We start from the raw sequence: 13,349 nt of genomic DNA on the forward strand, positions 1-13,349 counted from the left end.
CCTTTATTTCCCATTCCTTTCTTTTCACAACCCCAAGGAATTAATGAACAGAGGGAAGTACAGTCATAAAGGAAGATTATTTGATTTGTTTGGTAAACTGGAAACAAAGAAGTCTCCTTAATCATTGATGCTTCTGAATGTGGCCTAAATGGGAGTACTAAGAAAACTCTAACTAGGACTTTTGATCCAAGAATTTGCCAAAGGAAGAATTTTGCCCCAAGGCTAGAGATTTAAAGGATAGCTGACCAAGAGGTTTGGCAATTGTTAATGCTGTAAAGTTACCCATGTATATATCCTGTAAAATAAAAGGCTATTAAATTAAAAAAAAAATAAATAAAGGATAGCTGACTACAAAAATATTTCTGCTAGGGAGGTGCCAGAGAAGAGATGCAACCTGGCAGAACTGGTGACAATGATAGAATGATGATAGGAGAAGCAAGAAAACATCCTTGCAGAGGGAGCAAGGGATATATATAAAAAAAAAGATTTAAAATTGATGCTGGCAGAACCCAAGCACTTGATGTACTTTAAAATGGGGAGGGAGGCTGAGGTCCAGAAAGGATATACCCCCTTCTCCCGTTTCCTTACCCAGTCCAGTAAGCTGGTCCGTTCAGTAGCAGTCCTCTGCCTTTTTTCTTCAGAAATTTCCCTACATGGAAAATTGGCCCAATCCAGGGATTAAGAAAAGGTTCTCCCTTTTCTCCTCCTCCTCCTCCCTATCCCTCACCCCAGCTCATTGATTACTCAAAGAGTGAGGCTGAAACAACAGTGACTTTTAGATGAGGCAAGGTAGGAAAAGAAAGGCAGCAATACTTTCTTGATAATAATAATAATAATAACAGTTAGCCTTTACATAGTACCTATTATGTGCCAGGGATTGTACTAATCACAGTTTTTTTAACCATATTATCTCATTTGATCTTCATAACAACCATTTAAAATAGATGCTATAATCACCCCCATTTTACAGTTGTGGAAACTGAGGTAAACAGAGGTTAAGTGACTTGCCCAGGATCACACAACTAATGAGTTTAGAGGCTATTTTAGAACTCAGGTCTTCTTGACTCCAGACAGTGCTTTATCCATATGCTACCTAACTGTCTTTTCTTCTGAATATCTCTGCCTTCCTAGAGATCACTTCTGCCTTCCCATTACAGGCCAAGGATTGTCTTTTCGCCATGAATTTGCTCTCTAAGGCAAATGATCCAAACTCAACTGGTACCAAGTTCAAAGCGTAGTATGAAGCCCTGTGTGGAGAGAGTGAAAGAGGAGGAAAGACATTTTAAGTGTTTCAGGCCCTGCTAAAAGAAAAATGTTTCCCAAGGTTTAGTACTTTTCCTTCTCTCAGCATGGTTTCTCCAGAGATGAGGCATTAAAAGCCTAGGACAACATGGGGGATGAGGGTAGGGAAAGTCTCTGAATCCCATTTACTTGAGATTTTTCTTTCTCTCAAAACTTTAAACTTTCCTGGAAAGTGAATGGAATAGGGTTTGAGTATCAGAATCAGGATAGCCTGAAAAGTTCTAGACACATTCCCATCCATCACTTACTATTTTTAGCTATTTGGACTCAATGAATAATCTTATCAGGGCTTCAAAAACTTAATTTCACACGTATAGGATAGAGAGATGTGGTTAGATAATAGTTTGAAAAAAAAAGATCTTAAGATTATAGTGGACTGCAAGCTCAGTATCAGTCAGCAATATGATATGACAACAAAAACCAAAATCAAATCAAATATGATCCTGGGTTCCCTTCAAAGGCACGAAGCTTCCCAAAAAGGAGGGCTCCTTTGGAATATGTCCTGGTCAGATCACATTCGGAGTATTATATTCTGTCCTGTGTACCACAGTTAAGTGAAAAAACAAACGAAAAACATTTATTTAGTTGTGGGTTTTTGTTTGTTGTTTTAACAACATAGTTAGCACTGGGGGCATACAAATGGAAAAATTCCTATTCTCTTAAGAGCTCACATTCTAACAGGGGAGATAGTCCAGACAAGGTTTGGCTCTAAGGCAGATGGAGTTTAGAGTTCCAGGGGCATAATAAGGCTGAGCAATCTAATATCTAACTAGAAGGATTTTTAGCTGATGACTCCCAGTTTAAGTAGTCATTCCTGTTTCTTTAGCCAGGGATCCCAGAACCGTGGGGAATGGCAGAATGGGCCTTAGGCTTCAAGTGGGCCATTGCTCCAGTTTTCTTCTTGTGGGACAGATGGAGGTCATAATGCATCTATTAAGGGGGAAAAGAAAGAAATATTAGCAGTATGGTTGGGGGGTGGGAGAGATGAGAGGGACAAAGAGCCTGATGCTCACCCTTCCTAGTGTGATCTATTCATTCTATTCATTGATATACTAGAGAATATACAGAGGAAGTTAAGTGCGACTTCCATGTTTTCATATAAAGAGTATCTGAAAGAACAAGAGCTATTTAGGTTGAAAAAAAAAAAGATTTAGGTCAGAAATCATGAATACTGTGGTCAAATAGTTAAAGGACTTTCATGCAGAAATAAGAATAAAGATATTTCCAAAAAAGCAGAAATAGGAGCAGTTGGGTTGGAATTAGACTTGAATAGGGAAGATAGGAGTAGGGTACATTTGTTTTCAGTTTCCTCTTCCAAAGCATCTATTTGTTTTCTAAGGTTTACCACTCTACCCCTAGTCAGATCTTGAATGCCAAGTAGGTGGAAACAATTGACTTTAGCATCACTTAAGACTGATTAGTTAATAGGAAGCTGTCAAATAGTCCTATTTCTCTGGGGAAAGGAGAAAGCCTGCATCTGCAGCAGTGATTTCTTTGATTTCAAGGCTCCTCCTCCCCAATCCGTGGTAAGTTTGCCCCTCCTGGTCTTTGGTGTGGTACAAAGGCTCTTCCAGCTAACTGAAAGCATTGTTGCTTTAAGAAACAGAAAGGGAGAGCACTATACATAGCAAAAAATGCCCTTTAGTAAAAGTTGTGACCCCTTGAAGATATTCTCTCCTTGTGACTCTTCCTTTGGAATGATGAGTTTCTGACTTCTCTGACTCCCCAGAACTATCCTTCACACACCTATTTTTATATGTTCTCTTCCTCCATTATAAAGGAAGAAATTCAAACAAACTTTTTGAAGTTAGGTAATATCTTTTTTACACTTAGCATAGTGCAAACAGTTCCTACTTAGAATTAGGTCAGTGCTTAATAAATGTGTTTAATAAATGTGCTGCCTGGAACTAAAAGAGTGCTAAATACATTTTGTTATCTTTCTATCCATTCATTCACCCATCTACCATTCTCTAGGTTAAAGGGCACACAAAATGTGAATGATGGCAAGCAACAAGGAAAGTCACCCATAAATCAACTTTAAAAGATAAATTCAGTTGAGAAAAGACTAGTAGGATAGATAACTTGAGGCTATAGAGGATCAATGAGGTGGGAGGGAATAGATTGTCTGGCAAGAAGAGATGTAGGGGAAGAAGAACTCTCTTGAGATATAAATGAGTACTCATTAGATTGTGTGAGCTTTTTGAGGGCAGGTATTCTCTTGTACTTCTCTTTTTATCCCCAGCCTAAGCATAGTGACTAGCACATCTGTTGAGTCATTTGCAGTGATGTCCAACTCTACATAAATCCATTTGGAATTTTGGCAAAGATACAGGAGTGGCTTATCATTTCCTTCTCCAGCTCATTTTACAGTTGAGAAAACTGAGGTAAACCAACTTAAGTGACTTGCTCAGGGTCACACAACTAGTAAATGTCTGAGGAGAGAATTAAACTCACAAAGATGAGTCTTCCTTACTGTAGCCCCTATATTCTATTCATTGACTGACTAGTCTGGTAGACTTACTTTAGCTCATTCGTTATTCTTATTAAGTAGGTCCTAAAATGAGTTGTTTGTAGCCACTGTAGTAATTTAAGGGGAATCTGGACCAACAAATTTCTGTGCTCTACTGAAAAGCCCCACCCTAATAGAACTTTGCCTTCAGGCTTCTTTAGTTTAAGTCAACAAACACTTTGTTAAAATTTAATTTTATTTAGTTTTTATTACAGACTTAACAGATACTAAATCAAGTGAGGATTTCTACATACATTATAGAGCAGAAAGAAAAGATTGCATGTAAAACAGTGAATGTCCACTGTGGTGTTCTTCTTTTATAAAATATAATGGTTCTCTGGGAGCAGGTTTCTTGGGGAGGTTTTCTGGAAGCAGCCTTAGTTTCAGTTCAAAGTAATAATCATTCCAAATGCAGCTGGGAGTTAAAAATTCAATTCTTTATTGCTTCTTCCAAAATAGCCCGGTTAGCTTTCTTAGAGGCCTATCTCCTTCCTTGGTTCCAAGAGCTCTTGCAGCTTGTCCTTTGTCACCTCCAGCTCCCTCTGAATCTTGGTTCTGAATCTTCTCAACTGACGCCTCCACTCACGTTGGCTCTCAATCTCCCAGAGTGCTCTTTGGCCCTGAGAGCTTCTTGCTTATATGCTATACACTGAGTACACACCAATCATTATATCACTTGGAAACCATTATTTGTTGTAGGATTAAATCTTCTTTTTTTTTTTTTTTTTTGGCTGAGGCAGTTGGGATTAAGTGACTTGCCCAGGGTCACACAGCTAGGAAGCATTAAGTGTCTGAGGCTAGATTTGAACTCAGGTCCTCCTGACTTCAGGGCTGGTGCTCTATCCACTGTACCACCTAGCTGCCCCTGTAGGATTAAATCAATGCTAAACTAGATTTAAACATTGTCTCCTCAATTCCACTTAGTACCTTGTTTCAAGTTCTGGCCCATAACATCTCCTTGTAGGATCAGATCAATCATACTGAACCATGCTAAATTAGATAATTATTGTCTCTATCAATTCTAATGACTTAACACTTTGTAAGGATTCTAACAGTCCGTCACATAAAATTTGCTTTTGTTTTTAGACATATAAATTCAACATGTAACTTTCAAAGCTATCTAGCTTCTCTGTGCTTCCTTCTTGTCTTTCTTCTCCTTTCTTCTAAATTCCAGTCTTGCTGTCCCTCCTACCTACCCCAAAACTGAAATAAAGAAAAAGAAAATCCTAAAACAATGCATAATCAAACAAAACAAATTGCTATTTTCATGGCTCTTATCCATAAATATATCTCCTCCTCCTTTTAAGTCCGTTACCTTTTTTTTTTTTTTTTTTTTTTTTTTTTTTTTGAGAGATGGGTAGCAAGCTTCATTGTTCTCTGGAGGGATGGTTGGTCATTTTAGTGACTGGAGATCTTAATGCCTTTCAGAAGAATTACCTATTAAGAATATACTATGGAACAGCCAGTTGATGCAGGGGATAGAACACCAGCCTTGAAGTCAGGAGGACCTGAGTTCAAATATGACCTCAGACACTTAACACTTCTAACTGTGTAACTTTTGGCAAGTCACTTAACCCCAATTGCCTCAGAAAAACAAAAAGAATATATTATGTATAAAAATAAGATAAGAAATGTAGATTTAGATGGAGGGACTTAAGGTGTAACAATCCAAATCCCTCATTTTACAGATGAGAGACAGAAAGATTAGATAATTTTGCTGAGAAGTATAAAGAAGGGATATGAATCCTGTTCCTCTGATTTGAAAGCCAGTTATTCTTCCATTGTGCCACTAGGTGCTAGTCTCCCTGTTCTAAAGAAGTTTATATTCTAAGAGTGGGACAAATGTTCACATGCATGAGTGCAGGCACACACACACGTATGTATGTGTATATATATATATATATATATATATATATATATATGTTCACAGAGAGATCACCTGGATATTTCCTCTCTGTTCTAACACCTGTAACAACTGATATTTAAGTGACCTAGCCTGAATTCAAGAAACCTATGCTTGCTGTTATCTTTGGTGTAGACGCTCTGCTTTTTGGTTTTGAACCCCACTCTGTCTCTCCATCTGGTAGTGAGCTTTGTTTGCAAAAATGTTCTCTCCTTCTCCCCTCCCCTACTCCTCATATCATGTCTGCTGGAACCCAACTGCTAGTTATCAAATTCTCCCAATGACAGAGAAGATTTTAGGCCCAGCAACCTTTCCATTTGCATTCTGGAGCTGCCTGTGAAAGTTACCTAGGCATTCTGGCCATTGTTTTGTTTATTTATTTGTGTTTTGTTTTGTTTTGATTTGTTTTATTTTTTCTGGGGTTAACTAAATTAGCTTTGCTATTATTCTAGACAATCTAGGACTGGCTTCAAAAAGCAAGCCAGTTGCTAAAATTTGGGATTCTTAAGGGTGGGTTTGTGACTGTAAGCAGTACTAGACACTCTTCTCCAGGGGAACAAAGATCTCTAACCTTGTATTACTTAGTGGAATCACATAATCTTAGAATTTGGAGGGACCTTTTCCCATGAAAAAGATTCCCTCTACACCATGCCTGTCAAGGTCATCTAGCCCCTTGTTGGACAGCTCCAAATACAGAGCGCACCTATAGATGCAGCCGACTCCATCACTGGACAGCTCTGAGTATTTAGTAGTTTTTCTTTTTATTGAACCAAAGTCTAACACCCTGTCACTTACCCCACTCCCTTCAATTGGCCCTGGTCATGCTTTCTTGGGTCCAACAGAAAAAGTTTGCTTTATCTGTAGAGGCATACTGGTTCAATAAAAAGATTGTTGCGTATGAAGTTATAAGACCTTGATTTAATTCTTGTTTTGGCCATTTAGTACTTGTGTGAGCAAGGATGAGTCTTTTAACAACTCTGGGATTAGATGTCCTTTAAGGTTAATTCCAACTTTCAATCTAGGTTTCTGGGAATGGGCAGTATCCTGCAGTGGAGAGAGTACTTGGGGAGGGGGTCAGGGAGAACTTAGGTTTGAATCCCGAGTCAGATTCTCTAGCTCCATGATCCTGAGAAAAGGTACTCATTTTCTTCATCCGTAAAATGAGGCTAATAATAGGAAGAGCACTTACCTTGCAGCATTTTCTTTTTGAAGATTAAATGAGACTGTGTATATTAAATATCTTGCAGATCCTCTTTCTCTTATAACCTTTGTGACCTCGGATAAGTCATCTTCTTAGGTCACAGTTTTCCCATCTGTGAAATGGATACCCCACTTTCTTCATCCACATGATTTATCTTTAAGTACATGAAGACAATTATGATATTCCCTATAAGTCTTCTCCAGGCTAAACATACCTATTTTCTTTCAATGGATTCCTGAGTAGTGTCAGAAACAACTGCAACTATAAAAGAGTAAATCTGGTCACACCAAAAAATTTAGCAGCAGGAAGTCTAGTTATATCCAGTTTGAAGAAAAAGCAGGTATTTAATATAACTTTGCCCTGTTCTTTGTATTGCTGTTTCCTGACAGACTAGAGAAGTGTTTTCAAAACTCATAGCATCATGTGAAGGAGTAGATATGTGAATGGCCAGAGCCAAGATGCCAGCAGTAGCTTGGTTATCATAATTGGTCCTGCTTTTTCCCTTCCTTCTCCTTCAGGGTTAGGATGAGAAGCCCCAACTGGTTTGCTTCCTCGAAAAATAGTCAGAAGCTTTGATGGTACACAAAATGCTTATCTTGGTAAAACTTAACTTGCATCGTCAATGAAGCTAGACAAAATACATCTGAAAAGGGACTACCCACTCCCTCTATTGGGAAAAAATGTCTTGTGATGAGCTTTTTTCTAACATGACATGACTTTGAATCCCCCTTTCTCATCTGATTGCTCTTTGGTTGCTCTCCAATTTGTGAATGTTCTTCCTAATCTTTAGTCCCAAACTAAATACCATATTCCAGATAGGGTTAGCCTAGAGCAAACTATAGAGGAGCAATGCTTGTTTCCCACAAGATGCTATAATTCTACCAATGCAGTCTAGTTTAATATTAGCTTTTTCAGTTGTCCCACCATATTGCTGAGTAACATCAGGCTATTAGCCAACTAACAGAACTTGTTGACAGAAACCTTTAGGGCCTCTCTTCTCTCATCCAGATTCAGGCACAAACTCATGCCACCACTTAACACCTGGGAGATAGCCCTGGAATGGGTTCTATCCTACTTTTCTGCCACCCACATTTCTCTTTTGCAGATTCTAAAGTGCTGTCAAGGAAAAGAGGGGGAGGAGAGTAGGAGTGAGTGAACCTTACCGTCATCAGGAAATAATATACACACTCAATATGGGTATAGAAATCTATCTTATCCTGAAGGAAAGTAGAAAGGGAAGGGCATATAGGATGAGAGGAGGGTGATAGAAGAGAGGGCATATTGGGGGGGAGGCTGGTCAGAAGCAAAACAGTTTTGAGGAGGGACAGGGTAAAAGGAGAGAGAACATAGTAAAAGGGGAAATACAGTTAGCAATAGTAACTGTGAAAAGAATTTTGAAATAGATTTATCTGATGAAGGCCTTATTTCTCAAATATATTAGGGGAGTGAGTCAAATTTATAAAAAATAAGAACTATTCCTAAATTGATAAATGATCAAAAGATATGATCTATGCCCAAGAGCTAAAAAAAAAAAACTATACATATTTTTTGACCTAATAATATCACTACCAGGCATGAAACCCAAAGAAATTTTTTTTAAAAAAGGAAAAGGACATATTTATACAAAAATATTTATAGCACCTCTTTTCTCAGGGCAAAAAAATGGAAATGAAGAGGATGCCCATTTAATTGAGGAGTGACTAAATAAATTATGGCATGTGATTATGATAGAATATTATTATTCTATGGGAAATGATAAGCAAGATGCTCTCAGAAAAACCTGGAAAGTCCTCCATGAGCTTAAGTAAATTGAAATATACTGTGTACAAAGTAATAGCAGTGTTGTAGGATGATCAATTGTGAATGATTTTGCTATTCTTTTCAATACAATGATCTAAGACCACTCTGATGGGTTTATGATGAAAAATTTTATCCAAACTCAAGAGAAAAAATTTACTATGTCTGAATACAGATTGAAGCACTCCTATTTTTTTACACTTTATTTTTCCTGAGGGTTTTTGTGGAGGAGGGAAGAAATGTATGTTTTCTTTAACAAAAGGACATTTATGGGAGTGTTTTGCATAACTTCACATGTGCCCACACATTGAGGATGGAGTGGGGAAGAAGGGAAAGAATATGGAACTCAAAGTTTTTTTTTTAATGTAAAAAGTACTACATTGATATCAAGAAATTTGCAAAAGTGATTACTTGTCAATAATTGAACAGGGAAGTAATGGAAAGATTAACAAAAAAAAAGATCACACTGTGGAAAATTTATTTAGGTAAAATAACTATCCCTTACCTTAACCCTTGGGAGCAGCAGTCTCACAGATTTTATTATACTACCATTTGAAAAGGAATGTACCAAGAAAGATGTTTGTTATCCAGTCTAAGGTTGCATAAATCAAAGATTAATTCATTCAGCCAGATCATCATTCATTAAGCATTTATTGAGTACATACGATTTACAAGTTATGCATAGCCATTGCCTACCTTATGTTTACAATCTAGTTGGGAAAATGGGATATACACACAAAATAACATTAGTAGATAATAAGAAAGCACTATATACTAATACAATAAAGTGCTAAATTATATAATAAAAGCAACTAGAAAATAACAATGTCATAGTAACAATAATAGCATGAATACAATGTTTTATAGTATATGAAGCTTTTCCTTCTCTCAAAATAATGCTATAAGATACAACAGGATAATATATAATAAGGTGCTAATCGTGCAGTACAGGCATCCTAACATGATGTTAGAGATGCATCAACAAGGAAACAATTCTACTCAAATCAAAAATTAAACATTGATTAAGCAATATAGTAGCATTTATATAGCAGAACAATTTGCTTGGTAGATTAGACAGATAGTTCTTTGCCCTCAAGAAGTTTACAATAAAGATATGATACAAATGCAAATAACTATGATTTTTTAAAAAGACAGCAAGAATTGTGAAAGAAGTGAAAACAAAGTGCCATGTGAGGTACTACGAGGGAAAGATGTTTTCTCTCAATTTAACAAACACTGATTAAGCACCTACTCTGTGCAATTTATTAAATGCCTACTATGTGCAATATTTGAAAGCACCTACTCCGTGCAATGTTTATTATTAAGTACCTACTATGTGCAAACCATTAAGCGCATACTACATTGCCACATGCAAAAGCTAGAAAGGAAGGCTTTCTCAACTATATTCCATATTGATTAGGCCTTATTCAGAGGTGAAAAATTACTTTTTTTGTGTGGGCCTTTATTTTGAAGAAGCATGAGAACATGAGAACAGCACCGGGTTTGTTTGTTTGTTTGTTTTAAAAGATGATGGGCCTTGTTTAGTCTGGAGAAGAAAATGCTGAGGAATAATTTGTTCTTGAAATTGAAATTTAGGAAGATGTATTTCACAAATCTACATCTCCATTTTGAAGAAGAATATGAAGGGAACTGGTTTGAGGATATTTAGAACAAAAAACAATGTTATCAACAATTAAGTTTGTAAAACATTGTGAAAAAAGTTTTTCCGAGAGGTTATAAGGCCTCTTGCCCAATAAGATGAAAAAGGACTGGGATGGTTTAGATGCTGTCTTCTCCTGAAGTAGGACTATTTAACATAGCTGAGCTCATAGAACTTAGATCTCGGGAAACTTCAGTTGAACATTGACATGCCAAAGTCTCCCAATTCCATTTTTCTAGGCTCCCAATGAAATGAATAGTCCCAAAGCATTCGTTTATGCCAGTCCAACAAAATTTTGGAATTCTCAACACTTGAATTTTGTCATCTGTAAAATGGGGGAGTATCAAAAATAATTCCTGTTAAATTGAATTAGGTGAGGTAAATATACTTTGTAGCAAAGAAATGGAAACAACCCACCCATGCTCGTGAATCTAAAAATATGGCAAAACAAATCAGTGTTAATACTATGCTAATAAAATTGAACTAAAACAAAGGTTGCATTGTGTTGAAATAAAAGATGTATTATATCCGGGGAAAAAATGACTATAAAGATGAACACCATTTAAAGATTTATATGAGATAAATACAGGTGAATTTAGCAGAAGTTTGGGGAAATGAAAAGATGGGAGGAAAAAAACAAAAGATAAACCTGAATTAAGATAATTGAAAACAACAAAAACAATTCTAGAGGTGAAAGAATGAAATATGCCTCCAATATTGTCATAAGAGAATGAGGAACTTGTGAGGCTATTGGAATTACTGTAACATTTGAAACAGATTGTACAATTTTAACTACTATTACTACAAATCAGATATTTTTTATTACTCAAAAAGGAAAATGAAAAAGAAAATAGATAAATATTTGAACTATTCAAAATTGCTTTTCTTTTCTTTTTTCTTTTTCTTTTTTTTGGAAACAAAGCGGTTTTAATCACTTGCCCACAGTCACAGATCTGGTAAGATCAGCCACATTGGGACACAGATTCTCCCGAGTCCTAGGGACTGGTTCTATGCCAAAACAATGCAAATTTTAAAAAATATTTGTTAAGCATTTATCATCAACCTGATCATTTTAACCAATGAGTAAGGCAGTGACATAAAATTAGAAAGTTAACAGCTTATTATATTTAAGTATGAAAAGGCATGGTTCAATGGGACTAAAAGAAAAAGGCCAAATTATAAGAATGAGATAATAGATAAATGCCAGAAACTTCAAACAACAATCAAAATTAATGAAGAAAAAAGAGTAATTAAAGGAAGTAACATTTAGTGGAAAATATCATAATGAAAAATTAATTCATAACCTTAAAAAGATAGGCAACACAAAAATTTGCTTGAAAAATGAAGTTGCAATGAAAGAACTTAGGTAACAGTGAGTTTCCTTCTTAAAGGGTATCAGGAAAGAGCAACTTCCATTAGCCTTCAACCCAGTGCTCCTTCACCCTTGCCCTGAGTAAAAAGGATGCCCTGAGTAACCAACTATTGGAAAGAAATCAGGAATCCTGCCACTGGGAAATGGCTGACCAATCTATAGCCATACACTGCTGAAATAGAAAACATGTCTCCAACACTGGGCTGCAAGGTGAGACATTACGGGTACATGGTGGTATTTATCCTGTCAGACAGGGTTCCCTTTTCAATGACTATTGGAAGAGTGAATTTCCTTTGCTATGGGGCTAGGTCAAGAAATATCACACATGGGGCAGAGAACCCTGTAGAGTCCTTGATGATAATGGCATGGAAGCCCCATGTAACAGAGAAGTGGGTACAAATCTGAGGGCCCTATAGGTGAAGAATGGCTGACAAGACTTTATCTCTGCTCTGAGTATTATGTGATTGGAGCAAAAGAGCAACAAGACTATTGCATGAGGTATTGGAGTATGCAAGAGGATAGTGAGATAGCTGATTAGCAAGTATCCCTGCTGCTCCAGGTGGGCAGAGAGGTTTACAGGTACAATGTGGCACCTTCCCCAGCAATGAAAGGTGGTTTGTGGTTGCAGTGAGTCTACTTGGCTACAGGGTCCCAAAAAGGAACAATATCCATTGGCCTGCAATACAATGCTCCTTCAGCTTTGCCCTTGGTGGAAAGAATGCTCTGATTGGCCAAGTATTAGAAAGAAACCAGGGGCCCTGCCTCTGGGAAGTGGCTGTCAACCTACAGCCATATAAAACTGAAATCCTGGCCACTGACCAATAGAAAGGAAAGACCTGCCCTCTGACTGAATATCAAGACCCTCCTTGGTCTCAGAGAGCAAGATAGCTTGTTGGGCCCCATCTCTGGGGTCAGAGTGGGGCCCTCTGGGTGAACTGCTGCTTCCCCTGGCAGACCAGGGCAGCATGGAACTGACTGGTGACCCAACGTCTGGTTTTTTACTGTGGAGCAAATGCCAGGAGGACTGACATGAAGCTGGGGTATGATGCTCATTCTAACTTGGTCCCACTGTAAGGCCAGTTCTTACTAGCAATGGCAAACAAACAGGGACAACCTTCCTATGGAGAATAGCAGATGAATCCTTAATCATACACTGGCAGAAGGCTTGGAATAGAAATGCTGAGAAAAGTCTTTTCCTCTAAGTAGAAATCATGACCCTGTTTGGTCTCCAGAGAATAAGTGAGTTTGCAAACCTCAGTGCTTAGGGGTGAGTATCTATGAATGAAAAGGGATAACTCCCAAGGCAGAGAGGCTCCCATTTGAACTGGCTCTGCATTAAGTGATTTTAAGATCTAGAAGGCCTAGGAAAGGAGCAAAAGAGGTGGGGGTGGTATTCCATATACATTAAACCTGAAAGCCAGTAGACTAGAAGCCCTTCCTGCCAGAGAATGGGTAGGAAATAGAAACAAGGCCTTTATCTGTGATTGGAAGGGCTAACAAATGAGGGTCTATGCAGTGGATTTTGTTTCTCTCTCACTGTGTCTCTTCAAGCTCCATAGCTGTACCCCTGGGCTGTGAGGTGAGGCACTACGGTGCATGATGGAG

Source organism: Sarcophilus harrisii, chromosome 2 (assembly GCF_902635505.1).
Source record: "Sarcophilus harrisii chromosome 2, mSarHar1.11, whole genome shotgun sequence".
NCBI classification, from domain to species: Eukaryota; Metazoa; Chordata; class Mammalia; order Dasyuromorphia; family Dasyuridae; genus Sarcophilus; species Sarcophilus harrisii.